General features: G+C 47.7%; 1 protein-coding gene and 1 long non-coding RNA gene across 10 annotated transcripts in view; one reads left to right on the plus strand and one right to left on the minus strand.

Annotated features, from left to right (window-relative positions):
• The window catches only part of MAD1L1 (MAD1 mitotic arrest deficient like 1), a 320017-nt gene that overhangs the window by 47529 nt on the left and 247399 nt on the right, over positions 1–25089 (minus strand). The gene's annotated exons all lie outside the window — the stretch shown is intronic.
• Positions 414–7719, plus strand: LOC121106834. Of its 2 annotated transcripts, XR_005839960.2 has the most exons (3): positions 414–592; positions 1343–2939; positions 3034–7719. It is a non-coding gene; the product is annotated as an uncharacterized LOC121106834 (long non-coding RNA). The 2 variants fall into 2 exon arrangements; XR_005839959.2 differs by having other exon boundaries at positions 1343–7719.

Consider the following 25089-nt stretch of genomic DNA (forward strand, 5'->3'; position numbering starts at 1 on the left):
ATCTGCTCCTCTGTCAGCTCCTGCCCCTGAGAAGTGCTCCTCAGTAGGTAACGCAGGATTCTGAGGGCATGGAAACAGACACCACAAAAACAGGCCCGTGGAGCAGTCAAAGCTCAGTGGAGATGACACGTACTGCTCACACGTGTTGTGTCCGGGAATTCGGGCTGATGAAAGAGAATACATCCCCAGCTGCACCAAAGAACAGCACAAGTACAACTCACAGCCACGATCTCCTCTCCCGCGCCTGGTTTACGTGAATGCTCATCCACATCCAGGAGCGTGTCACTGCACCAGTCAGAACCGTTTGTGTGAGCCCAGTCACCCATGCAACCCTCTTTCTGAAGTCACAACCAGGTGTTCCGTGGTGCCCCAGGTAACGCAGCGCGCTCAGCAGCTCCCCACCATCTGGGCACAGACTGTGCTGGAGCAGCCGGCGAGCCGCCTCGCGTGCCGTGCACATGGCATGAGGAGCATCCCAGCCGCATGGCCACGCTCCCCTCGTCACCTGCAGGGAACACCTGGGTGTGGGGACAGCGGGGAGCAGCACACGTGGTTGGCACCCGGGATGTGCAGGAAGGCTGGCTGGCACCTGGTACCGATTTGTTTTGCCTCTCAGGGATTCTTTAGGGATTTACTAAATTAAAATGCTACAAGTAATACAGAGGGATCTCTTTTCCCTATAAGAATCGAACTGGATTAGGTACTTATTGCCTGGAAAACACTTTGAAACATCACGCTATTAATCACACGGCCCCTGTTAACACCACTTAGCGATTCCAGGGTGGGTTGGAAAGGAGATGCAAATACCAACCATGTTTTGTCAAATCTGGGGGGAGAGGCTTTCAATAGCTACTGTGTAATTACATTAATATTTGTCAAGAATTGCTCTCACTCTCACAAAAACACCACAAGACACGAAGAGCTGCAAGTAGTTCCATGCTTCCTGTGCAGGGCAGACCCTCAGGCAACGCAGCCCCTCCTGGCAGCGTGCTGTGCCTGTGGCTGTCTCAGACAACGGTGCTTTTAAATGCAAAACCTTCTGACCGACTTTTACTTTAGTTTTCCACTAACCCAGCCTAACCCTGCACAGTTTGCAGCCGCGGAAAAGATCACAGCACAAGGCGAGTTTGCAACAGAATAGCTAAGAGTATCTCTAACTTAAAGTGATAGAGAAGCAAATTGAGAATAAAAGATACAGCCAGCTGCAGGAAGCTTAGCCCTTCTCCTTCTTAATCACCCACAGAAAGAGCAGCTCGCTGCTGTCGGCTGCTTGCACAGGTACGAGTAAAGACAGGCAGCAGATTTTCACCCAGCAGTTACAATGATTAATGTTTCTAAACAGACATACAGTTTGAAAGCACTGTGGCAGAAAAAAAAACCACGAAAGTTGTTGCTTCAAAGTCTCAACCCACTATTTTCCCTGGGCATTGAGCCAGCCACTGAAGGAAGAGGAAAGCTGCTATTTAAAGAGTCACCAAACCCTGCGATTCAGGGTAACGAACACGGCTCGTTACAGTCCCCTCTGCTAAAAGCAGGGGCAAATGGAAGAGGCACAGCTGGGTGCTGTCCTCAGTCAAACTCAGAGGAGGAAGGCCAGGGAGATGCTGCCGGCAACTGCCTCTCCACCCCGGCTTCCCAGTGGAATAAGAACAAACTTCACTCCTTCGCTGCCAGCAAGGAACCAGGGGCTGCTGGGCACAAGGTCCTGCCTGTTGCTGTCAGGCAAGATGCAAGAAGATCACTCCACTGAACTGAAAGAGCAAGGCACGGTACCTTTCACTTGTTACAGAAGTTAGCAGATTGTACAAAGCTCCTGGTCTCACAGTTGTGAAATAACACATACTTTGCATCAGAACCACGCTGGGGAAAGGAAAGGTGCAAGCTTCCATGGAGCTGCTGTTCCTTCTTCATGACTTGCAGCAGTACACCTGAGAACAGCTCCTGCCAGAGCCGGGATGCTCCGTGTGTTGGCTCCTGCTGAGGGGGCACGGAAGTACGTCGGAAGAAGTTCCTGCAACACCAGATTGCCATCGCCTGCTTGCTCTCAGATCCGACCGCCCCACATCGAGCCCCTATCTAATTTAAGTGCTTCCCTGGGGGAAATTAGAGGAGAATAAAAACGATGGGCTTTTGTTTCCAGCTTAGTCTCAGGAACGCCGATGCTGCGTGTTGCTGCTGTAAAACCTCTCAGAAACAATCCCAGCGTGACCTCCTGCATCCAGGGCTTCCTGCTATCATAAACTGCAAAGCAGCATGCTGTGTCCTGCCCATAAGGCAGACAGACAACAGACTGTGGTCTAATTAGAAAAGACATGCTTCCCACATTCTCCATAAAGCCGCCTCAGCCTACAACTAAGGACAAATAAATAACTGTCAGCGCTAATAAGCCCGGAATCACAGAGGAAGGGAAGAAGCAAACTGGATCTATGTCAATCTCATCCAATTGATCAGAGAGAGCACGTGGCAACAACCACGAAGACAAAAGCAGCTCCACCTGCAGCAGTTCCTCTTCAGCAGATCAGCTGTGCTCTGCTTCATGGGGCTGTGCCAGCCCCTCGTCATCCTTCTGCATTGCTAAACTAACCAGAGGCCCAAACTGCCACAGGTGATTAACAGATCCACAGAATGGAGGATTGACTCCTCCATTCTGATGTGCCAGAGCACCCTAGGACAGCATGGGACCAGCCAGACCTTACCAAAATCTCCCTGTAGGATGGGATACACCAACCCCAAACACTTCAGCCCTCCCTGAGAGCTGGTTGTGTAACATGTACAGTTGTACAATTCTACCAAGCAAGATCCTCAGCCTGTTGCTGGGGTTAAGAAAAATGGAAGAATTTACATCACGGAGGGGAGTAATTACATGTACAAGATTGTTCCCAGTGATCTTTTCCAATAGAAGACATGATGACCAAGTTGGAGTCACCCAAATTGCCTCGGTTAAGTCCTCCCATTCCTTCCTCAGCCACCAAGTGACCATTCAGGCATCTGTTCTGAATTAATTTTCATTAATTTTTGCCTTTCTGCCCACAGACCTGAGGCACAGCCTGGCCCCTGGACAACTTCGTTCCCTTGGGATCCTGTCCCTGCCCTGTGATAAGGGAGCAGCCACGGGGATTAAGCAGTGCCGGCTTCCACGTGGCTGCAGAACCAATGTCCTGTGTCATTCACTGGGTACAACACACACCTGACAAGCTCTAGCATTTCCACCACTGGCTTTTACTCACTGAGAAGAATATGGGCTGAACTCGAGACCAGGAGCCTGCACAAAGCTTTTCCTGCAAGAACGGTGACAGCAGGAGCCACCATATGGGATGAGACACGAAGCAACTTTGCCTTAGCCCTGCTGATTGAATAGGACTAATCAGGCTGAACTCAGTGCCCATCTGCTGATGGCTGCGTAACCAAGAAGCATCACCCATGAGCTGGCAGGACCAGGGCAGGGAGTGACACCCACAGCTCACCTGATCCTCTCAGCTCCATCCCAGAGAGATCAGCCTCTGGAGACAGCGACTCTGCCTCTCTAGAATGGCAGTGTTCCAGAGCTGCTCCAGGGGGTGCCACAGCATGGAAGCAGGCAGCCCTGAAGAAGTGATGGGACACGACCCAAAGAGACATGAACCTTGTGAATGTGCACTTCAGATTGCATCAGAAGCAGGCTCAGTACCATGCCACAGACTCAAAACTCTCCAGATTTCATCCCCTCCAATTTGTGGCACCAGCTGGAAGCCAGGACGTTGAGAGGGTGGAGATACACCACAGAGAAGCTGCAAGATGCACCAAGGCAGTAGATCAGAGCCAAAAGCAAGGACCTGGGGAAATGCAGCCTGGTCTCGCTGACATCATTGCATCCTCATCCTGTGCTGAGCCGGCTGCTCAGGGTGCGTGCCCATGCCAGATACACTGATTGCTTTCTGCAAACAGCTTATCCGCAGACAGCTGGACTAAACCCAACCCCATTTCACGTGAGTCACTGACCAAGAGGTCAGGAAGCAATGCCTCCTCAGCTCCATCTGCAAGGGCTGGATTCAAACCACTGACTACAGCACCGGAGAAACTCCCCAGTTTCCCCCCTAACTCCTCAGCTAAAGGACATTTCTTCCCCACCGACATCCCCAGTGGCTGTATCAGAATGAGCAGAGCTATTTCTCCCTGCAATGCCTACAGGAAAATTCCCTTTCAAAGGCTCAGTTATACAGGAACATCTCAGGAACTGCCCGTGTGAGTCAGCTATTCCCCTGAATCCTAACAACCTTTTCTGCAGGAGCTGGTTGGGAAAGGAAAAAGCAGAAAGACAAAAAGATTGTGTCCTAAATAAAAACACACGTAACCACTTGCCAAAAAAGAAAAAAAAAATAGAGGAAAAAACACATTTAGCTTTTTAGGGCGGTAACAAGCAGAACAATATTCAGCTTCAAGGCTATGCAGGCAGGTCAGAAAATCCTCCAGAGAAGAAGAACTAGGCCACAGAACTCCAATGCAGCTTCTCGAATCTGCCCCTGTTATCCAAAACTGGTGGTGAGGTCACTCTGATGGCTGAGCTGGCTGCTCTCCTTTATACAGGTGTTCACGTGGCCATGGGAAGTCTGTGCTCCTGCTGGCCTCCCTAGCTGGCTCTAGAACACACAGCCAAGCTCCAGCACAGCAAGAGGTGGAGCTGGCAGACAACTTCCTGGGGGAAAGCTCTTTGAGTTCACTCGTCCCCACCTCCCCCAGGGAAATCACTTAACCATTGCGAGTAACAGCATTGCTGAAAAGAACGTGCAAAAACCTGGAAAATGCATCATTTTATCAACAGAAGCAAGGTCATCCAAACCCAGCGATGACTACATTCAATATTAATATCTCCCTTTCTCCAAGCAGGGTTCGAACCTCTTGGTAAGCATCCATTCCCCAGAGAAATGTCTTCCAGTAACTTTGATGTGAACTAATTACGTTTGCACAGCTAATAAGTGCCATCTGCCCGAGACTCCGCAGCCTGGGAGAGGAAGGGCTGCTCAGCTCAGTGCTGGCTGTGCCAGCGCCCTCACTGCTTCCTCCTGCACAACACAAACCCAAATCCCAGCAGGGATCTGGCAGTGGGAACGCAGCGCAGCCAGAATGATGGAGCCTCGGATGGATGCCTTCCTCCTCACACATCTTATTTGACCCTTGGTTTATCCTCATTTCCAGGAACTCCATTTCTTTCTGTTGGTCCAGCCCTGAGCTGCCGTATACAATGCTTTAATGAGGTCCACTCCACTGACATAAAGGGCACATCAACAGCACTGCTCCATTTATTTCTACTTGGCACATTCAACCTAATTCTCAAAAAAAGAGTTTGAAAAGATCCATTAAGAGTGCAGCCCCAACTGGTAAACAATGCCCATTTCTGGATGGGCCTCAGCAACCCAATCAGTGAAGGCATTTAAGGACAGCACGTACAATATTGGAAAATGAAATTGCTTTGAAAAAAGATTCCTTCTTGCTTATTTGCCAGATAATGACAGAAGAGCTGATGCCAAGCACAGCCAATCTGTCCGAGGGTGTTCAAAGAGATGCTCCCTATGCTGAGGCTCCACTCCTTTCCCTTCTCACCACCCAGATGCATCCAGCCTGCTGTTCCCCACCCTCACCTGGGCAGAACACCTCCAGGCAACGCATCTCCATCAATACAGAGGCAGCAAAATCCCAAAGCTGTGTGACGAGGTATACCGGTGCCTTGTTTTTCTTTCCCAATACAAAAACATCCTGGATTTTGCACTCTTCTTTCACCGGAGGCAAGGACACGTTGTTGAGTTGTCTTCCCCTTGTAAATATTTGCTGCTGAAATCCGTTTGTAGTACAAAACTTCTCTAAGGAAGAGAGAAGCTGACTCTCTGTTGTATTTAGTACTATTTCTTGTGTCATCTGCTGTGTTTCCCTACTATTTTTACAGATTTAAGAAGTACCGGATGCTATTCTGCATGCAGAAATACAGAGATAAAAAAAAAGAAGAAGAAAGGCAAAGCAGCTCCACAAATAGAGCTCAGAATTAAGCCCTATTTTGGGAGCCCCAGGCTCAGCTCCTTGCTGTGCCACATCTCCCACGTGGCCCTGCTGCTGCCCTACCACCACAGGGACAGCATCCCAATAAGGGTGCAGCCCCACTTATGGACTCCCCAGGGCCCTGCAGGGGCTCTTCCATTGCAAAGCCCAAAGCAGTGCAGCCATACTGGCCCTGGCCACAGCTCCCTGAGTGCCATCCCATGGCACCCCGCTCTGCCCTGTCCCTTCCCCCTGTTAACTTCCATATAATAACTGAAAAATTTGACAAGCCCAACTTTAATCATGTTCTAACTGGGGTCGGTATCATTAATCTCGCAGCCACTGATGGGTAATTTAATTAGGGTGCATTTGTAATGAATTACAATCATCATTTAGCGCTATTGTTCCTAACACGAGCAGAGGGGAGGCAGAAGACCGGCATCGTTGATCTTTTTAATTACACTCACACAATACGAAAGCCACCCCAGCCCCAACTGCTCAGTGCTGGTGGCACAGGCACACACAAGCAGCAGTCATCCTGCAGCCTGAGCCCAGCCTGCTCCCCACCAGCCCTGGGAGTGGGACCTTTGCTAGAGCAGAGAGAAATACCAAAGCCAGGACAGAAACCGCACACCCCAGCTCTGCTTCCCACCAGCTATGAATACTTGATACAGATTTTAAGGACCAGCCTGACACTTCACATGGCCAAGTGCTCCAGAAGTATTCCAACAACCTACGCAATTAAAGGATAGCATAGTAATAAGGCACGATTACTTGGTGATGGTTGCATAGCCACACTCACATTATATGCACGTGCAAGGCTGCAGACATTGACAGAGATCTAATGCACGAGAACAACCTGCCACAGAGCTCTAAATCCATCTCTATAGCCCCTTCCCAGAAATTTCCAGCCCCAAATGTTTGCCTGGACAGCTCCTTCGCTGCTCTCTGCAGGATGCATGGCAGTGAGTGCTTGCAGTTATTTCAGCCCTGGCTCCAGATTGCAAAACAGGAGCAATCTGCCGCCGGGGCTGAGTGCCAGCTGACCTCCTCAGCACCTCCGTGCAGAACACCAGGAGTTTTGGTACCTCCACGCAGAACACCAGGACTCTTCACTCCAGACACATAAACTGGCATCCCTGTGCTGATGGCATCCCAACCTGCTTTCAAACTAAAGTGCTCTGAAGGGCTGCCCAACTTCCCTGGGTCTCAATACGAAATACAACAGCTCGGATGTGTAGGACCGAAGGAAAGCAAGTCCTGCACCTCTCCTCCAGTAGGGTGGCCAGGTCCCCTCCCTGCTGTTTTGGACATGGGTCCATGCAGAGCACCTGGGTTCCAGAGCCCCAAGGCAGGGCTGTCCCAGGGGGACACAGGAGGCTCTTCCTGCTGCTCATCCTGGGGAGCAGCAGTGCATTTTTTCTCATCTAGCAAACCTCTTTCTTTAGGAAAAAAAAGAGCTTATCAAGTTGGACTGGTAAGCCATGCCCCTGTGCCAGCAAAATGAGTAAAGAAAATTATCAAATACAAGCAAAAATCTTCCGTGGCAACTTAATATGGGAAGGAAAAGGATTGCTGTTGCTCAGAGCAAAGGATAACCACACCTCTGTGATTTGGCAGTGCTCTTTCCGAGAGTTAACAAAACAGCAGGGTAAAGAAACTCCATTGGAAGTGTTTTTGTAGACCTTCCCAACATTTCTAATAGAAACCCTCACACACACACACAAAAAAAAAAATCACAAAAAAGCCAGAAAATAAACAGCTTTAGGAAAGGAAAAGCACACCAAGCACTGCCATCCTTACATTGGAGCGAGTGACAAAGGCCAGCAGGAAGAGCAGCCCATGCATGGCAGCAGGTTGGCAAGCACTGCTCCAGGCAGAGCTGTGAGTTCCTACATGGTGCCTCCCAGCACAGCACCTGCTGCTGTGTCACTGGGGCTGCTGAGGATGAAAGGGGGTAGAATGGAAACGAACGACACCTTGCTGATTAGGTATCCCATCAGCAGGTAAAATTTATCCAAAGTAACGTGAAATAATGGGTGTTTTGATTAACTAAATATGTTAATGGAGATTTAAATAGTTCAAATCGCTCTGAAAGGAGTTGGAAATGGCAGCAGATGCCTTTGGGGAAGGCAGTGTGATGGGTGAGGTGAGTGGGAAAGCAGGCAGCACCGGACAGCACTGAGCATCAACAGGGAGCAGTCGGGAAAATACAATAAGGCAACTTCTTTAATTAGTGGCTTTTATCTATCTGAAGTACTGTGTGCTTTATTTAAGATAGGCCCAGGAGAGCATTGAAAAGCACTAGGGAGGAAAGAAAGGGGCTTCCATTTTAAACCTAGAGATTCTGAGAAACCTGTAGAAGGAGACAACAAGAGGCTCATAAAAGATGTCTATGACATACGAAGAGCATAACAAAGGAAGAAAGGGCGCTGCTATTTGTTCAGGAGGAGAACAACAGAGAGATTCAACAGGAAAAAAAAAAGTCCTTTAATTTTCACACAACATGTGTGTTAATTAACCTGCGCAACTACTGCTGTAGGGGAGCCGAAGCACAGAACTTAATGCAAATTAGAACAGACAACAGCATCCCATCTGTAAATGGCAGTTCTGTCATTTCCATTTCTCTTTTGAGAAAGGGGTACGGTCAAAACAAACCTCCTTTTAATCCCGTTATTAACAATGCAGGAACTGATCAACGTGTTAGAAGGCGTTCCCAAGTCAACAACTGCCCTGTGCTGCACTCACAGCCCGGCTGCTCCTCCTGGGCAAAGCCCTGCTGGCTGTGCTGCTGCTCAGAGCTCCGGGCAGCTGTGCTGTCCCTGCATCTGTCGTGCCATGCCAAGCGAGCTGCTGCACACAGGGATGGAGCACAGTGGGGAAATGCAGCAATGCATTTCGTGGTAACTCCATAAAGCTTTCCCTCATATGGCACCTAAGGACGGGGATGCTGCTAAGCCACTGCATACTGAGACCTAACACCAACTTTCAGGCAGACCTGTTACCTGCTCCTGTCCCCTGCCATTGTAACAGCTGAAAAACACAGGGGAAAAAAAATTCTATTTATCGTTGGGACGTTTGCCAATGCAGAGTCAGCATTTTAGATCCCTATCGTCAGCACTTCTTTGCCCGTCACTCTTTTCCACCCGCTTTCAGGCAATGAGTGAAAAGGATAAAGTGCTTTTTTCCCCCAGCGAGCACATTGTAACCCCATTTACAATTAGCAGAGGTATGCAGGTGCAGCCTCCAGCTGCAGCACTGGGAGGTGAGGGCATTATGAGCTATGCTGGCACCACATGCTGCAGAACCACGGCTGCAGCTCCCAGCCCTGCCACGGTCATCCACCTTTAGCTTTGTGCAACCCTTCCCGTGCAAAGCTGGTACCACTCAGCCCTTCCCCCTGCACCAGTAAAAGCAGAGAGTGCTGCTGAAATCTGCTATCTCAAATGCTAGGCATGCAATTATGGCTGGATGTGGCAAACCTGTGTGTGAGTGGCTCCTAGTGCTGCTGCAACCCACAGCCCGGCAGCTCTGGAGCAAGGGTAAGCTGATTAGCTCTGGGGAAGGATGATGGCAGAACTCCTCAGCTAAGCTTGTTAGCTGCCACACGGAGTTGGCGTACCTTGGAAGCTTTGCAAAGTGATTAGCTCAGGGTGGGAGCAGGCAGCGGAGCCACTGCAGCAGCTCAGTAACCCAGAGCAGCTGATGTGTGCAGAGCAATGCCCAGGGCTGGCAGTGTGGGGATGGGCTCTTACCCTGCTGGGGTGCGGTGAAGGGACAGCCCTGTTTTGTGGCACGGCCCATCTGCAGCCTGCAGAGCACAGGCTGTGGGTGCAGTCAGGCCTGCAGCTCTCATATGCAATAGGATCAAGCCTCCATGGTCTGCAAGTCCCTCCTAAATCCCCAAGTGAGCTGAGAGCTGCAGAAGGGAGGCCCAGGCAGTCTATCCCTTTACCAGATGAGGACAAGTGCCACCAGCTCTCCCAGCAACTCCTCTCGATTGGTTTAATTTCAAATGCACATCAGAAGAAGATAATTCAGCACGATGGAAAACAACCTTTTTCCATCCCCCTTCAGTCTACACAGCCACGTTCCACTATTTCTCTGGGGTACAACTGAAAAGGGAAAAGCTGCACTTTGACTTCACGCTCATTTCCCAGTGCCCAGCTGCAAAAGTTCATTGTGACTGCACAGAGATGCCTCACGCATTCATTACGTCTTTTTGGCTAATCTGCTTTTACACACCACTAAAACAGATGCAGAAACTTCTCCAAAGCATCCCAGCATTGAGAGCATCCCTCCCTTTCCAACAAGATTTGCAAGACTTGATTCGATGAGAAACTTCTCTTCAATTTGCATATCCTGGAGTAAAGGTACGAGATGGGAACCTTTGTGTTCATTTCAAAGCAAAGAAACTTCACAGCCACGGAAAACGTGATGCGAGTATAACCGACAGCTCACAACCAGATGGCAAATAAAATTATCTCACAGCATATTGTTATTTTTACATTGCATCTGCAATTCTCAACACTCGAATATGGCAATAACGCCGTCCCTTGTTTTATGTAGGTTAAAAGTGAGGTGCAGCTGTTCACCCCCTCCAAAGTCAAGTATTTACCCCCCAGGTAGGATCTATTTATGGGGATGTATTATTTATAGTCATTTGGAAACAGAAGGTTTATATGAAAAGCGCTGGCACAGCCTCCACTACAACAGCATCGATAACATCGTCTCTCTGCTCCCACCAGACCTCCTAACTTGATAACTCTTTGGTAAAGATGACCTGGAACGTTGGGACCTGTGATATTAAAATTTCTTCAAGCAAGCCCTCTACTTCCCCAGCTGCTTTTTTGCTGCTTGTAGCAATAAATCTTCCAGTCGTGCAGCCGGGCACCAGGACGCTTATTACTTTTATTATACAGCCTACTACAGCTTTGGGAAGTATTAATAATCCATCAGAAGTGATGCTGACACCAATCTCCAGATAGGCACAGCATCTCCGTGTGACATGGATGGGGATGAGCGTGGCTGGATGGAGAGAATGTCACCCACAGATGTAATCTCCCTTCATCCCAAGAATTTACTCTCCCTACCGCCCATTCTTTAAGAGACACGACAGGCACACGGTCAGCCTTCTGAGGCTGGGTACATGCCTCAGTCCCTTCGCAAAGCAGCAGCAGGAGCAAGGAAAACAGTTTGTTTCTACAACCACATACTCGTCAGCCAACCCCCCCTCTGTGCCCTATCAGCTGCTCCCACCAAAGCAAACAGGGCTATTCTCATTCCCAAGCTTGGCTGCACAAAGATCCCTTAGATACAAAAATATATATATCTAAATGAGAAATACAGCACATGCGCTACAAGTTTAGACAGCTTCTCCTCTCCGGTTTTTGACTGATGACAAAGTCTATCTCAGTGAATTCACGGCTGCACATCCCACCTCTAAGAGCTTTTTGGGAGCAGTCCACGCAGACCCCCACATCCTTCCAGCCTTCCCAGATGCCCACCTGCAGAGGAAGCGACACAATGCTGGAAGTGACAGCCAGACTCCATCCCTGGTCCTCACTCTCAGCCTTCCTCCACCACCAATGAACAAGCCAAACGAACCAGCAGCCGCACATGGGAACTCATGATGCTGTGCGCACCCTTAGCTCGTGTTGTTCCTCCAGGTGTTGCTTTCTGACCATGAGCTCTCCAGGCACAGCTTCCACCTCTGCTTACTTCTCACACGAGGGCCAGCAGTCGTGTCATTAATAATAACAGCAGCTAACCTCTGACCACTGAAGAATCAGCAATACCACCCACGAAGCCATGTCATATTTAGTGAGTTGTCAGAGCAGCAGCATCATTAGAGAGCACAAGCACATAACTAATGTACATAAAGCACCATGAGAGATACGATCGATAGTTGGTTGGAGATTTATTCCCAAACGGATGGAAGCAAAAGGGCTCAGCAGTGAGGGCTGCAGTGCTCTCACACCACAGTGGTCCTACCAAACGCTTCGTGTTTTCTGAATCCCAAATGACCCCAAACAGCTGTGAGTTTTACTGGGATACCGCTGACCACGTTCTTACCCATGGCTCACACCAGAGCTTCTCCTCTCTCATCCCTAATTCTTCCTTTAGATTTCCGCAGAAACCAGTGCTTTTACAAGTACTCTCACTCGCTGTCCTAATGATTTCTGCCTGGATTTGCAAGCTCTTTCATTCCTTCTCTTCTTGTTTCACATCAGAGAAACGTCAAGCCTTTCGTTGCCCGGTGTTAGCTTTGTGTCTGTACTCAATGTTCTCGCTGCGCTCGCCGGGACACGCAGGCTTTATAATTAGGGACAGGATTCATGCAGCACCAAGCACACTCACAAGGATTCTCTTCAAAACCAAAAGGAATCTTTCCCACTCCTTCCCAGCACCACGTTCCCTCCTGCCGCAGCTCTGCGGGCTAAAGACAACGGCTGAAGAAGAAAACAATCTCTTTCCTCTCCCCGGCCCAGCACATCCAGCTTGCTGCTCTCCACGGACACAAACCTACCAGCAAGGGCTGCGAGCTTCAGAGCTTTGTCCTGGTGTTGCATTAACCAATCTCTTTGTAGCCAAGCAGGGAGCGCAGCAGCTGCTCTCCCTGCAGAGCTCAGAGCCCTGCGAGGCTCCTGCAGACCTGCTTGGTCCCTGCTGCACAGTGAGACTGACCCGGTGCGCACTCCCACCGCAGCTCGTGCCTTGGGAAGGCAGGACCTGTTGATTTCAGCAGATTCAGATAAGTGTGAATTGATGAGCTACTTCAGGAAGCTAATATTAATGCCTGGAATAACGTGTCAGGGCTGCCTGGCTGATTACCCCTCGTTCTTGTCTGCTTACAAACAATGATTACAGTCTAATCTCAGCACTCTTGGAGGAGCTGCAGAGAGTACCCTTCATCTACTGTAATTACGTTCCAGCTCCCTCGGAGCTCAGGCTCTTATTCACTCCCAGCATTATCTGCAGACTAATCTAGCCGGCAGGAATGGAGGTAAAAATTACTTCAAAGAGCTGTATTAAGCTCTTGCTCTGGCTCAAAAGCCAAGTTAAAGAAACCAAATTGTTTTGTGATGGTCAGACAATGGTGCGGGTCGAAGGAGCAACGGATCCGAGGTACAGCAAAAGGAACTGTTTGCTGGCAATGCTGACAGCCAGGGGTTGTGTCCATGCAACTCAATGAGCCCTGTTTTGATATGAGGAGGGAGGTGCTCAGCCCGCTGCTGCAGCCTCCGGTGTGCTCCCAGCTGCCCAACATTCAGCAGGCAGCTCTGGCAGCTCTTTGAAAAGGAAGCATTTCCCAGCAGGGCTCAGCCAGCTCCCCAAGTTGCTCATCCACGCATCAGTGAGACCTCCCGAAGTGTTACAGCATCACCCAGCCTTCCCACTGCAGTTTTGTTGCTTCCAGAACTTTTTTCCTAAATATCAGAAGCCAAATATAGAATATTCCTGGTCTAATTCTGACAAGACTTCCAGGCAACTTCATTTTGCCTAAAAACCACTTCTGGGTAATCATGTACGTCAACACCCTCTAAATCCATTTTCTGATTACGTTATTTTCTCCAAGACTTTCAAATTACAGTTTTGCTGTAACTCTGTTTCCCTTCAGCATAACGACGTTCTAGAAGGACATTAACCTTTCCCGTCTCTCCTATTAAACACACACAGCTTTATCCCTCCTCTTTGCACAGATGCGGCCATGATGCTCCACTCGGCCTGCAGGGAAGATATCTCCCCACAAGGCTGAGAGTATCCATGAGCACGTGCTGCCTTTCTCACTGGTGACACTGCCAGTGGCAATGGGACAGGACAACGGTGATGCATCCCAGCCATCACTGCACCCCAGTGAGCAGGGTGTGCACTGTGGCTGTCTGCACAGCCATTCTGACCGCTGTTCCTTATTCAGCAGTGCTACAGGTATGTGCTAGACGAAGCCTGCAAAAAATCTGCTCATACATCTTGCATTCCCACCTTGCTGTTGCTGGGGAGACCCACCTGCAAGAAGCAGCCCCTTGTGAATGAAGCAAGGGCACGCACTGCTGGATGCATGGAGCACACACAGCTTAACTGCAGTAATCTGGGAAGTGAGACATCACTCCCCAAAGCCCCGGCTCCCAGAAGGCAATGTGATACCTGAGCTGCCACAGGTCCTGTGTTCTAATTAAGTGTTAAATCCAGTTATCCTTTTTTAAATCTAGTTAGATGTTTCTTCTTCCCACAGTGCTGTCGCTCTTTGCTGTGCTAGAATTCAGTAAGGAGGACAGTTAATTAAGATTGAACAACAGTGCCTAATGACTTCTACTTAAAGCTGTTCATAAAAAAAAATATTACACAGTTTTAGAAATTACCTAACTTTGGAAGCTAACACGGCACCTGAACAGAACAAACCAGCGTGCTCACTGCCACCTCGCAGGTACATCTCCTACCCCAAGCCAAACACTGCAGCAAAGCACCCAGTGCTGCCCTGCCAATACTTTAAATGTAAGTCATGATGAGAATACTGTAGAAATAACAAGATGTCCCTGGATGCAGGGATCAAAACGTGTGCTGGCAGCACAACTGCTGAGCACAATTTCATTTGAAACACTCTTCAGGTGCAGGAGCAATACAGCTGCTTCTAACCTGTGGGGAGGTGTGACCTCAAGGAAGCAAAAGATGGGTCTGAACAGATGCGAAACTCGGAAGAGACAACAAAATGAGACGGTCTAGAAAACAAAACCACAGTATAACCAAAGCAGCATCAATCCAGCTCTCAGCAGAAGGAAACCTCGGTGCAAGATGCTTGAAAAAGGAACTGAGGATAAAAATGGGGGAATTCAATAGGATGAGAGGGAAGGACCTCAAGTTGCACCAGGGGAGGTTCATCCTGGAGGTCTTCAGGAGCTGTAGGGATGTGGCTCAGTGGGCAATATTGGAGGTAGATGGGTGGTTGGCCTTGATGATCTTAGAGGTCTTTTCCATTAGCTATTTGCCCTACCCACTGCAGCTTTATCTGTGTGTCTTAATCCTTACATTCACCTGTAAGTGTTCAACAACACACACACAGGTTACACAGACATGAGATAGAACAGGCCATTCCACATCCTGCACCATGGATACAGTCAGTAAAACACACGGATATTTGACACATCACTGGTAGATGACAAACACTGGAATTAACAATGAAATTAGCAAGAAGGCTGTTCAAATATTATCCTAATTTAGCACAAAAGAGGAGATCTAGTGCAGCATTAACCTCAGACAGACCTTTTAAAAACACATCCTGGAAGATGTGTGCTCACTACACCCACTCACCAAGGCATCTCTAATGAGTCTCTGCCTACCTATGTCTGGATCTGGAGGGAACCCCTCGAGGAATGTGGTTCATCGTCTCTCTTGCTGCTAAGTGCACGGACTTGTTAGAATTGCAAAAGGGAAAGGAAGAATTATTTTTCTTACTCTTGCTCGCAGACAGAAAGTGACAAAGCAAACTATCCATCTCTGGGTCTTGCACAATGCAAGGATCACACCTGATTTATTTTCTATGCAGCCCTAATCAGAACACATGTGCTCTGTCTCTACTCAGGCTAAATCCTGCCCACATAATAAATAGATACGTGAAAATGATGCGTGAAAATGATGCCTGACTTCACCTTTCCTATGGAAGCTGGCAAAGGGATGTGCTGGAAGGAGTTCAGCCTCCCCCCTGGGGACGTGATGGATTCTGGGCCCCCATGGTGGGAACACACATTTACCTCCCTGCTGTCAGAGCCATCCTAGGTGTCATTTCGCCATACGGCTCTCCCTGTAACTTGGCAATTTTACCCACTTTGTAAAATCATCTGAAAGCTCCCATATCACATCTCTTATCCTCAGAGGATCATGAATCACCAAGGCAGGATATTATTTGAGGACCTGAAGGTACTGAAGTTGTTAAAAAATAAATCAACCTTAAAATTGGATGTGTACACCAGTAGGTGAAGAGGGAAAAATATTGTAGGCTGACTCCAGAATGTTTTCAGGAATGATCCTGAAAATATGAGGCCTGTAAAACTTGCTTCTGTACCAAATAAAACCAAACAAGAAATGATAACTCCTCAGGTAAAAACCATACTGATAAGTAAAAAAAATCACTCCTCTCCTATATAGTACAACGCCCTAAAATTCTTCAGGGAGAAAAGAATCCCCAAGGATTAGGTTCGATTGTCCGGGTTTTCAAAGCCTCTGTGACAAAGTACTGTCAATAAGACTACCAGAAAACCACCCGAGTAATGGAGCAAGGGATGGAATGCTGTAACAAACACAGAAATCAGCTGAATAAAATTTGAGAGGGACGTGCAGCACGTGGTCAGTATTGAACACCACGAAGGATTACACCGGCACTCCTCGAGGACCACTTCTGTCTAATATATTCTTCAGCTCTTTGCATGGGAGAGCGAACGGCGATGTGGTGAGACTGCATAGAACATCATCGGTTTGGGGAGCGCGGAGCCGACCTTGGCTGCTCTGCCTCCAAGGAGCACTAAAACGCCTCATCTTCGCTGCGTGTCATCTTGGGAGAGGTTCACTTGCTTTAGTTACAGAAAATATAAAAACACAGCTGTTTAGCAGTTAGGGAGAAACCCAGGAAAAAGCACTGAATAATAAAGATATTTACTCTTTCTTGCAAGACGGGAAGGAAACGGTACCCAGAGGAGCTGGATGGCAATTTTAAATAGATATAAAAAACTCGTTTCTCAGAGCCTGAATTGACCTCTGGAACTCACTGTCACAGACTCTCTCCCCAGATCAATAGTTCAGAAAGCCCAAAACTGGATTAGATGCATTCACAGCCTGCTAGCGATGAAACTCATTTACCAAAGCTTATGAAAAACATCTTTTATAAAGATGCCACGGGAGTTTCTTAGGTGAGGCTGCATCACAATGTGCTTTGAAAACTGATACTAAAACATCTTATTGTATTTGTACAAGCGTCCCTCTGCACTGCAAGCAACAAAAATTAACACTTTAATAGCAACCTGCACACTGAAATGGGAACACCTGGGCACATGGTGTAGTAACTACTGCTCCCTTTTCACAGCTGGGGAACAAGACAGAGCGAAACAATAAACAGCAGTGCTGAATGACAGCCTGGGAGGCCCCAGATTCCTAGCAGTGTATGCCAGCAGGCTGCTGTAACTGCTGAGCAGTGGGACCACTTCAACAGCATTTGTTGGAAGCAGATACACCTTTGGGATAGGATAGAATATTCTATCCTTGCACGGGATAATTACATATACTACATACAGGATAACTTTCCCCAACCAGTCTTATCAGTTCACTTGATTCCCTATAGACTGCGATCCGCAGGCAGACACTGACATGCAGCAGAGGACGGGGTAGGTCCTGGAAGAGCACAAGAGCCAAGATGCAACTTGACCAGGAGATCCAGCAGTGCCCCTTCTCACTTCTTCCATCAGGTTGAGCCTGCCCACTGTCAGGAAGCAACTGTCCACATGGATAGCTGAGGAAAGCCTGACCTCCATGGGTGCCCCTCCTTGGCCAAGCCAGGCCCGTGGCCTCTGGCTCTGTCTGCCATCCAACCCCTTGTTTCCCTTTGGGTGAGCACATTTGCTTTCCAAATGTTGTCAGACATATGTCCTCCTACTGAGCTGCACAATCCAGTGTCTGCACACATTAGCTTTTATGTTAAAAAAAAAAAGTCAGAAACGAATTTAATGTTAAAACCTGTAATGGCTTAAGGAGTCTCTAGAGTGAAATAGGGGGAGGGAATGGGGGATCTCAGGTTAATAAAAGCTGTTAATTAGAGTCAAATTTGCTGCTTAATGTGTCAAGAACCAGTGAGTTACGAGTTAATCAAGTGCTCTGAGTTCCTTGGGAGAGCAATAAACCTGAAGCCTGAAAATGGAAACAGAAGGACAAGGTCACGGCCTTCAGATAAGGTGCATTTAAAACTGTTTAACCCTAAAGCCCAAGCAGGGAGCATCCTAAAAGAGGCTGGGACTCCCCCTGTTGAGAACATCCTGTTGTATCTCTAATCATCAGTACCCCAAGACTCTCATAATACAGTTGGGTTCAGACATACCTCCCTTTTTTCTCTTTTTATCTGCACTAGCTGGGACTTCTATAACATATGATACAACACTCAGAAAAGATGGGTACCTCTTGGAACTGTTGATTTTTTGTTTCCACTGTTCTCTTTCAAAGGGCGTTGCAAAAGGCTAAAGCAAAAGACAGAAAAGATGCATGGAAGAGTTGGAAAGTATCTACCAAGCTATCTTGGTAACCTATCAGGATCCTATTCCTTGCCTAAGAGCTCTGAACAACATCTCTACTCCACACAGCAAGGAGAGCTGGCACAGCAGGAACTGCCTTAAAGGATAAATTAATGAAAACAGCAGAGAAAAGGGGGGTGAATAAAGCCTGTCAAGAAATGAAGGGTTTTCAAGATTGAGCATTTCCCACTTTTAAATGCATCTGGGATAGAGAAGGCAAATGATGGGTGATTTTCTTTTGCCATTGAGCTACGGAAAAGTTTAATCTATTTTCACTCCAATTTACTCTTTGCAAGTCTAGCCTAGATGGAGTACATTCTCCTTCGCCACAACACGCGGGCCATCAGCACCACTTCTCAGTGACTGCTAAAAGAAGAGAAGCTGTAGTTGCTATGGGATCTCTGCCATCACCCAAGAGCTCTCTCAGTGGGAAAAAAACAGGGAGCCCGAAGATAAATATTTAAACCACAGGATTCCATCAGACTTTCAAACTTCAGCTAAAGGCAATTAAAGGCTTTTTGGTTTTCTTTTTGGATTGCAAAGGGACAGTGGCAGTTGTCAGTCCCACACCAAGCATATGTACAGCTCCAGTGAAATTGTTAACTACTGAATATCAAAAGTCAATGGCCGTTCTTGCCTTGCAACCTCCACTTACTTTAGGGGGCAAATGCGCTTTCCGACTGCTGTGGAGACAACATGGAATCCTGAGTTGGGGACTTGGCACAGAAGAGGAACAGATGTTCACAGATTTCATTGCAAAACATAATTATCCACAGTCTTGAATACTCCATACAACATATTCCTGTAAATGTTAAACACTGGGAGGTGCCCTCCATGCCCTTGTGGACAACCTGAGTATTTCTCCAGATCTTTCTTATATTTTTCCTGACTGTAACATTTCAGCACTGCAAGCAGCAGCCTTCAGAAAGGTGGAGTGCATGGAGGATTGCTTCACATCGAGCCAAACGATCTTTTTAGGGCTAATTTTCTTGTTCCTTCTTCAAGACTCGGGTCCTGGGGGAAAGCAGAGCCCAAAGCAAGCCCTGGATAAAAAGATTAAATCCCTCTGCATTATGATGCTTGTAATGATTCAGCAACTTAAAGAGATCTTCCTACCAACAAGGAGCCCGTGGTTCTTCTATAAGCTGGTAGTTCAAAGCGACAAATAAAAGAATCTGACAGAAGTCATTACCACCTACAAAGCCGTTGTACAATTGTGAGAATAAATGGGTCAATTGTGCCCCAAACTCGCAGTTTTATTCAGCTGGGAGAATACTCCCATCCTTCTTGCAGAAAAGAGACCTACCATTCTGCCTTCCCTAACAACACTGAGCAGTTAGAGCAGTGAGGGCAACAGCAGTGTGTCCCATAGCTCCCAGGTACAAGAGTCACTTCCCAAAGGCAGGTGAAAGCCACCGAGGACAACCAGGTCTCCTAATGGGGACCGTGACCAGCCATTTCCTATCTGACACCTACAATATCTCAGGCTCCCTTAAAGCCAGGCAGCTCCAATAAGCTCCAGAGTGATCAATCCTCCGCTCTCTGTAAACCATTGCTGCACAGAGAATAAACCATAGAACATCTCAGCAAAGAATTTGTGGTCAGAAATTTTTCTACACTAACAATTAGTAGAAAGCCTCTGTGTGCTCCTCCAGCAGCTACTGAGCATGGTGGGAAGCAGAGGGGTCACAGCCTTAATTCCAGACACACATTGGCCACCTGTTCTCCACCGCTGAAAGGGGAGAGGGGGGTACAGCCACAGAGTAATGAGTGAGATTAGACTGCAATCAGGGAACAGAGATGTGAGTTGGACAGACGTGCTGAAGGCAGAGAAAGCATTCCTTAAATTAAACCTCTACCATTCACCTGGTCGCTGACTCAGTGGATAATCCACGAGACTCCAAACTCCTTCCAGGAGCTGGTGTGCATCAGCCCAGGGAGTGTCTTCTCCTACCTATTGATATAATACAGCAGCCCAAGAACATGAAAGCTTTCCACTTCTTTCAGCCACGTGTATGGAACATAAATTTTCTCTTATCTCTGGGAATACAGGGATTTTTCCTTCCCCTTTTTCCAGTAAAACCTACAGTGTTCTTTAAGGATGAAGGAATGCAAGCCATCCTGAGGAGAAATCACAAGAGCAGTCCACAGCTCTTCAGCACTTTGTGCACCATTAGAGCAATGTTATTAACAGGACTGAGGTGGCACGAGGGCAACCCTAATCATCCATCCAGAGGGTGATGCGTGGCAAGGCAGGCAAATGCAAACCTGCAGAGGCAACGTGCTCCACTTGTCAAATGAATTCGTTGCCTTCTACTGAGACGGACTGCGCAAGCCTCACACCTGGTAGTAGCAAAGCACCTTCCAAAGAAAGCTGCAGCCCAGGAATTAAGTGAAGACAGCAGGACTGTCCCCACTCAGAAAGAGCCCTGCTGACAACAGCCCCCCAGCTGAGAACTGCGGTACGAAAACATGAACGCAGCAACAACTGGGAACTGTCGATCCCAGAAACTGAGACTGTCAGAATTTGGGAAATATCGCCTGCGAAGTAACGATGTGCTTTGAGATCTTCATTCAAAAGACTCAGCGTAAGACTAAGGGCACACGATAGACGTGTGCTCTGATGCTAAATATATCCCATGCCTACTGAGAGCAGCAGCGATTCGATCAAGTCCTATCTTCTGCTCCGCTGTGGGTATCAGCTCTTGCTTCCTCCAGCTCATTAACACTGCTGTAAAGTGGCTGGCACGAATTTACATCGAATGAATATAATTACAGAGAAGAATGCATTGTATTAACTTAAACCTCTGGTCTTCCCTTGCTTTTCCTCTCTTACTTCTGTTCTTTCCCTCTTTTCTCCTTCCTTTTTTGTATGGCAGATTTCTTTCTATTTTTCTTCTCCATTCATCATCTCTGTCCTTCTTTTCTTTCAGTCATTCACCTATTCCTTCTTTCAAGTCCACAGTTGATTGCTTTCCCTTCCCCCCCCCCCCCCCCCCCCCAAGTTTGATTGATTTATACCCCACTTACATAAACGATTTTATACAAAGCACATAAAGCGCTGAACTCCCTGTGGAATATCATAAGCACTACTACCATCCATGTAGGTACGGGGGAGGGGGGAAGTGGAGTTAACGAAGTGCTAAATTAAGTAAGAATCTCTTACATCATACTTTGAAGCTTGCCAAAATCTGATGCTTCAGATGTACTGCAACAACCAGTTTCTGAGACAGGTCCTTCGCAAGCAAAAATCTTCATACTTCAGTGTCAGACAGGAAAAGAAACCAGAGATTCTCCCAGCTGCTTTACCAGGGGATGAGGTTACTTCTCAAACAATCAGACCCTGAGTCCTCACACTGCCACTGCTACACAGCACCCCAAACAATGCAATTGTTAATGCCGGCTATGAAGCAGGAAGGGAAGGAAGATGAGGAAAAGTATTTACTTTTTACCTTGTCTGAAACTCCTTCAGGACTTCAGGCAAATAGTATTGCTCAATCCATCCTTGCTTAATTCATCTCATGGAACTCTTGAATGGTACCCAGGCAATAGGCTGGCTCTCCACAGAGATGGAAATTACATCTCTAATTACAAGATACAGTGCTGCCCTAATAATAAGTACTGTGCTCAAGAAGTCCCCCCCCTGGAGGATGAGTTCTGACCTCTTTTGACTGGAAAATAGTTGATAAGAACATTAAAGCAAGTCACAGCTCCAAAAACAATCCATCTACTTGCCCTGAGCACTTTGGCCCTGGTTGCAGAAATTAGGCTTGTACGTTTCTCACTGGTCTAAACTGGTGATTGGTGCTGGAACACAGATTTTGGGTAACAGCATGTAGAGATGTAGAACAAAAACTGGAAAGGCAGATAGCTCGACATCCACAAAACACATCTGTGCAGGTTTTGACTGTACAGAGCCCTAACAGTCCCTGGACAAGCAGTGCTCAACAGGTCCCTTACAGGCATCACTGGAGAAATGCATCTGACTCCTTCAAATATCTTAAGCATCTTCAGGATGGGCCTTCGTGACCCCTGGAGATGTACTGCATGCACAGATCTTCCTGTAGAAAATACACCCCATCCCAAAAACAGCCAGGTCTTGTTAAGATGTCTTTGCTGCTCCTCACCTTTCCTTACAAATGACACCTCTTGCTCTACACACATTCTCCTTCCTCATACCGGCAATAAAAAACTGCAGCAATCTCTGGTTGGGGACTATTTTCTTCTCCAGCACAGATCCGTAGCATTTAACAGCAAACCTTCAATTATCATAGCACATGACCGTAAAACTTGCTCAACTGGAAGTGATCAGCTGTTTCTAACCTTGCCTTCAGTCATCTCCTTTCTTTTGCCCTCAAAGCCATTTAAAATAATATTCTCCTGGAACCTCTATGCAGCCTACCTAGTACAAAGTTAAACCATAAGTCAAGATGATTAAAATTAAATGGAAATATATACATCTCCTTCAACGTTTTACAGGGCACACGGCTCCTACTGGGACATCAGTACACATTACTCATAAGGCCAAGGCATGTGGCAGCTCCCAGAGAACCTGCACGCTCTCCTCTTTGTGCCACAGGACTTATAAGCAGCCATTAATTTTCTCCATTTCAGGCCACGTTTCCTATATGCATAATTCGAGTCCTTAAAATGAACCCCGATCTGAATTCTACCTGCTTGGAAGAGCACAAAAAAAAAAAGTCTTGGAAATAGATAGCAACAAGAAGCTGGCAGGACAAACTCACACTCCCACTGTGCCAAATTGCAAGTTTAGTAATTCTGTTTTCTTCCCGCTGAGCGGAAGGTGTCATTAGCTGCTGTATTTAGAGGCACAGAAAAGGCTCTTGGAGCAGTCCCCAGCCTCTCTCTGGACCAGGTGGCTGATGACCACAGGAGCTCTCTGCAGCTGGGGACCTTCACCTTCATCTTCCTGCAGTCAACACTTCAGTTTTAATGGGAAGGAAATAAACGGGGCAAGCGGTACGACATGAAGAGAAACCCTCGGGCTATGTCAGCCTCCTCCAGGCTGAGATTCATGCCTGCATCAGGGCTGCTTTTAAGTCCCCACACTGTATAAACACTCCTGGGTGCTTTTAAGTCAAGAATAGCTTTCGCTCTGGGAGAGGATTTCTCCTCTAGGACGGTCTCTGCGGAGCACCCATTGAACCAAACCCTCATTTCTGCAGATTAATATAACGATGCCAAGAATCATCCTCTTATTGTGGGACTCAGGGTGAGCACAAACGCCATGGACATGTCCCGTGATCGCACAGACACGAGCCCGAGTCTAGGCAATAACCCCAGAGGCTGCGTGGAATGGCAGCCCACCTGACCCCGAGGAGAGCTCCTGCTGATGCAGCCATGCCAACGGTGAGCGATGGAGAAGGGTCAGCACTGGGAGGCTGTGCTGTGCGATGGGGAGTGGTACAAAGCCACAGCCATAGGTGCTCCCCTGATCCACGCACAGAGGAGGGGAGGGGGAATGGGAGGAACTGCCTTGTTTGCACGGGGCTGAGGATGGGAACGCCCTACAGCCTCTGGATTTATTTTGGTTGGTTGGAATGAAGACCACCTGCACTGCCTCAGAACTGGGGAAATCTGTGCAAGCTTTCATTATAAGAGCTGTCCAGAGGCAAACTGCCTGGAATCCATTAACGGGAGAAGTTCCAGCTCCTTCAGGCAGTTGCCTGGCGTAGGCCTTTTCTTACTGCCACAAAGCAAAGGGATAAAAAAAAAAAAAATCACTTTCATTTCTAATTAATCTTCTGCTACATAATACTTTTAATTAGAAAAAAAAAATCTGTATGCTCTTTGAGAGAGGCGGGAAGGAGCCCAGAGCAGAGCAGAAAGCTCTGGCACATTGGCTGTGGTTCAGGCCTCGTCCTCTCCCATCCTCTCACAGTCAGCAGGGACAGCTTGCACCAACCCCACAGATCAGGGATGGGGTGGCTGCGTGTGCAATGGTACAGCATTGGCCATTTGCCCTGGAAAGGGAAAAGAAAACCCACACAATGGGAAGCAGTGTTGGTGGGGGGGGAAGAATTCAAAAGATACTTGGGACAGAAATGCAGTGGGTTCTGTTGGACGGGGCGTGATGAAATGAGCAGAAAGGCCCATGGAGAAGGACATCCAACACATACATTATCTCTTCAAAACAACAATAAAAAAGTTGATTCCCCAAACCCCAATTTCCTAGCCCTTCTTTCTCCTTCTAATGTCTCTCTTCCCTGCATTCATTATTAATGCCACCGGGGGTACAGATTTGCACTTTGGTTTCTGAAAAATTAATTCAATGATTAAAATTTCAGTCCCTGAGTGATGGAAGCAGCTCTGGCAAGCTGGAGATGCCCCTGTGCAGTCGGAGGGCCGTTGGTATTCTGCCCGCTTCCTCCCTGCAGACTGAGCTCAAAGGGGAATGATCTGGTAGAGAAACGCATTTTTAAGTGAATCTAGTTCTGCTTTTTGTGGAGAAGCCGCTTCAGTTTAATACCCCATCGACGCTTGATACAATGCAGAGTGCAAACCCCAGGTTCTTCCTGGGCTGAAGGACTTGTGGCTTTTTACACAATGCCCCGGGTGAGGGAAAATCCCAGAATGAATGAAAACACTAATAAACACTCACTCAGTGGCGAGCTGACTGTAGGCTGAGAGATGTGCAGAGTGGCTAACGAAGTTTGCTATGGCACTGAGCTTTCAAATGAAAGAATAGCAGAGAACAGCTCTCGGAGAAAGGCAGCTTCTCACCTTAGTGTTTAGTTTAATCAGCTGTACCCCATGCCTACCAGAGAACCTGCAAGCTGGCACAGAAAGGTGCCCT

Source organism: Gallus gallus, chromosome 14 (assembly GCF_016699485.2).
Source record: "Gallus gallus isolate bGalGal1 chromosome 14, bGalGal1.mat.broiler.GRCg7b, whole genome shotgun sequence".
Lineage (NCBI taxonomy): Eukaryota > Metazoa > Chordata > Aves > Galliformes > Phasianidae > Gallus > Gallus gallus.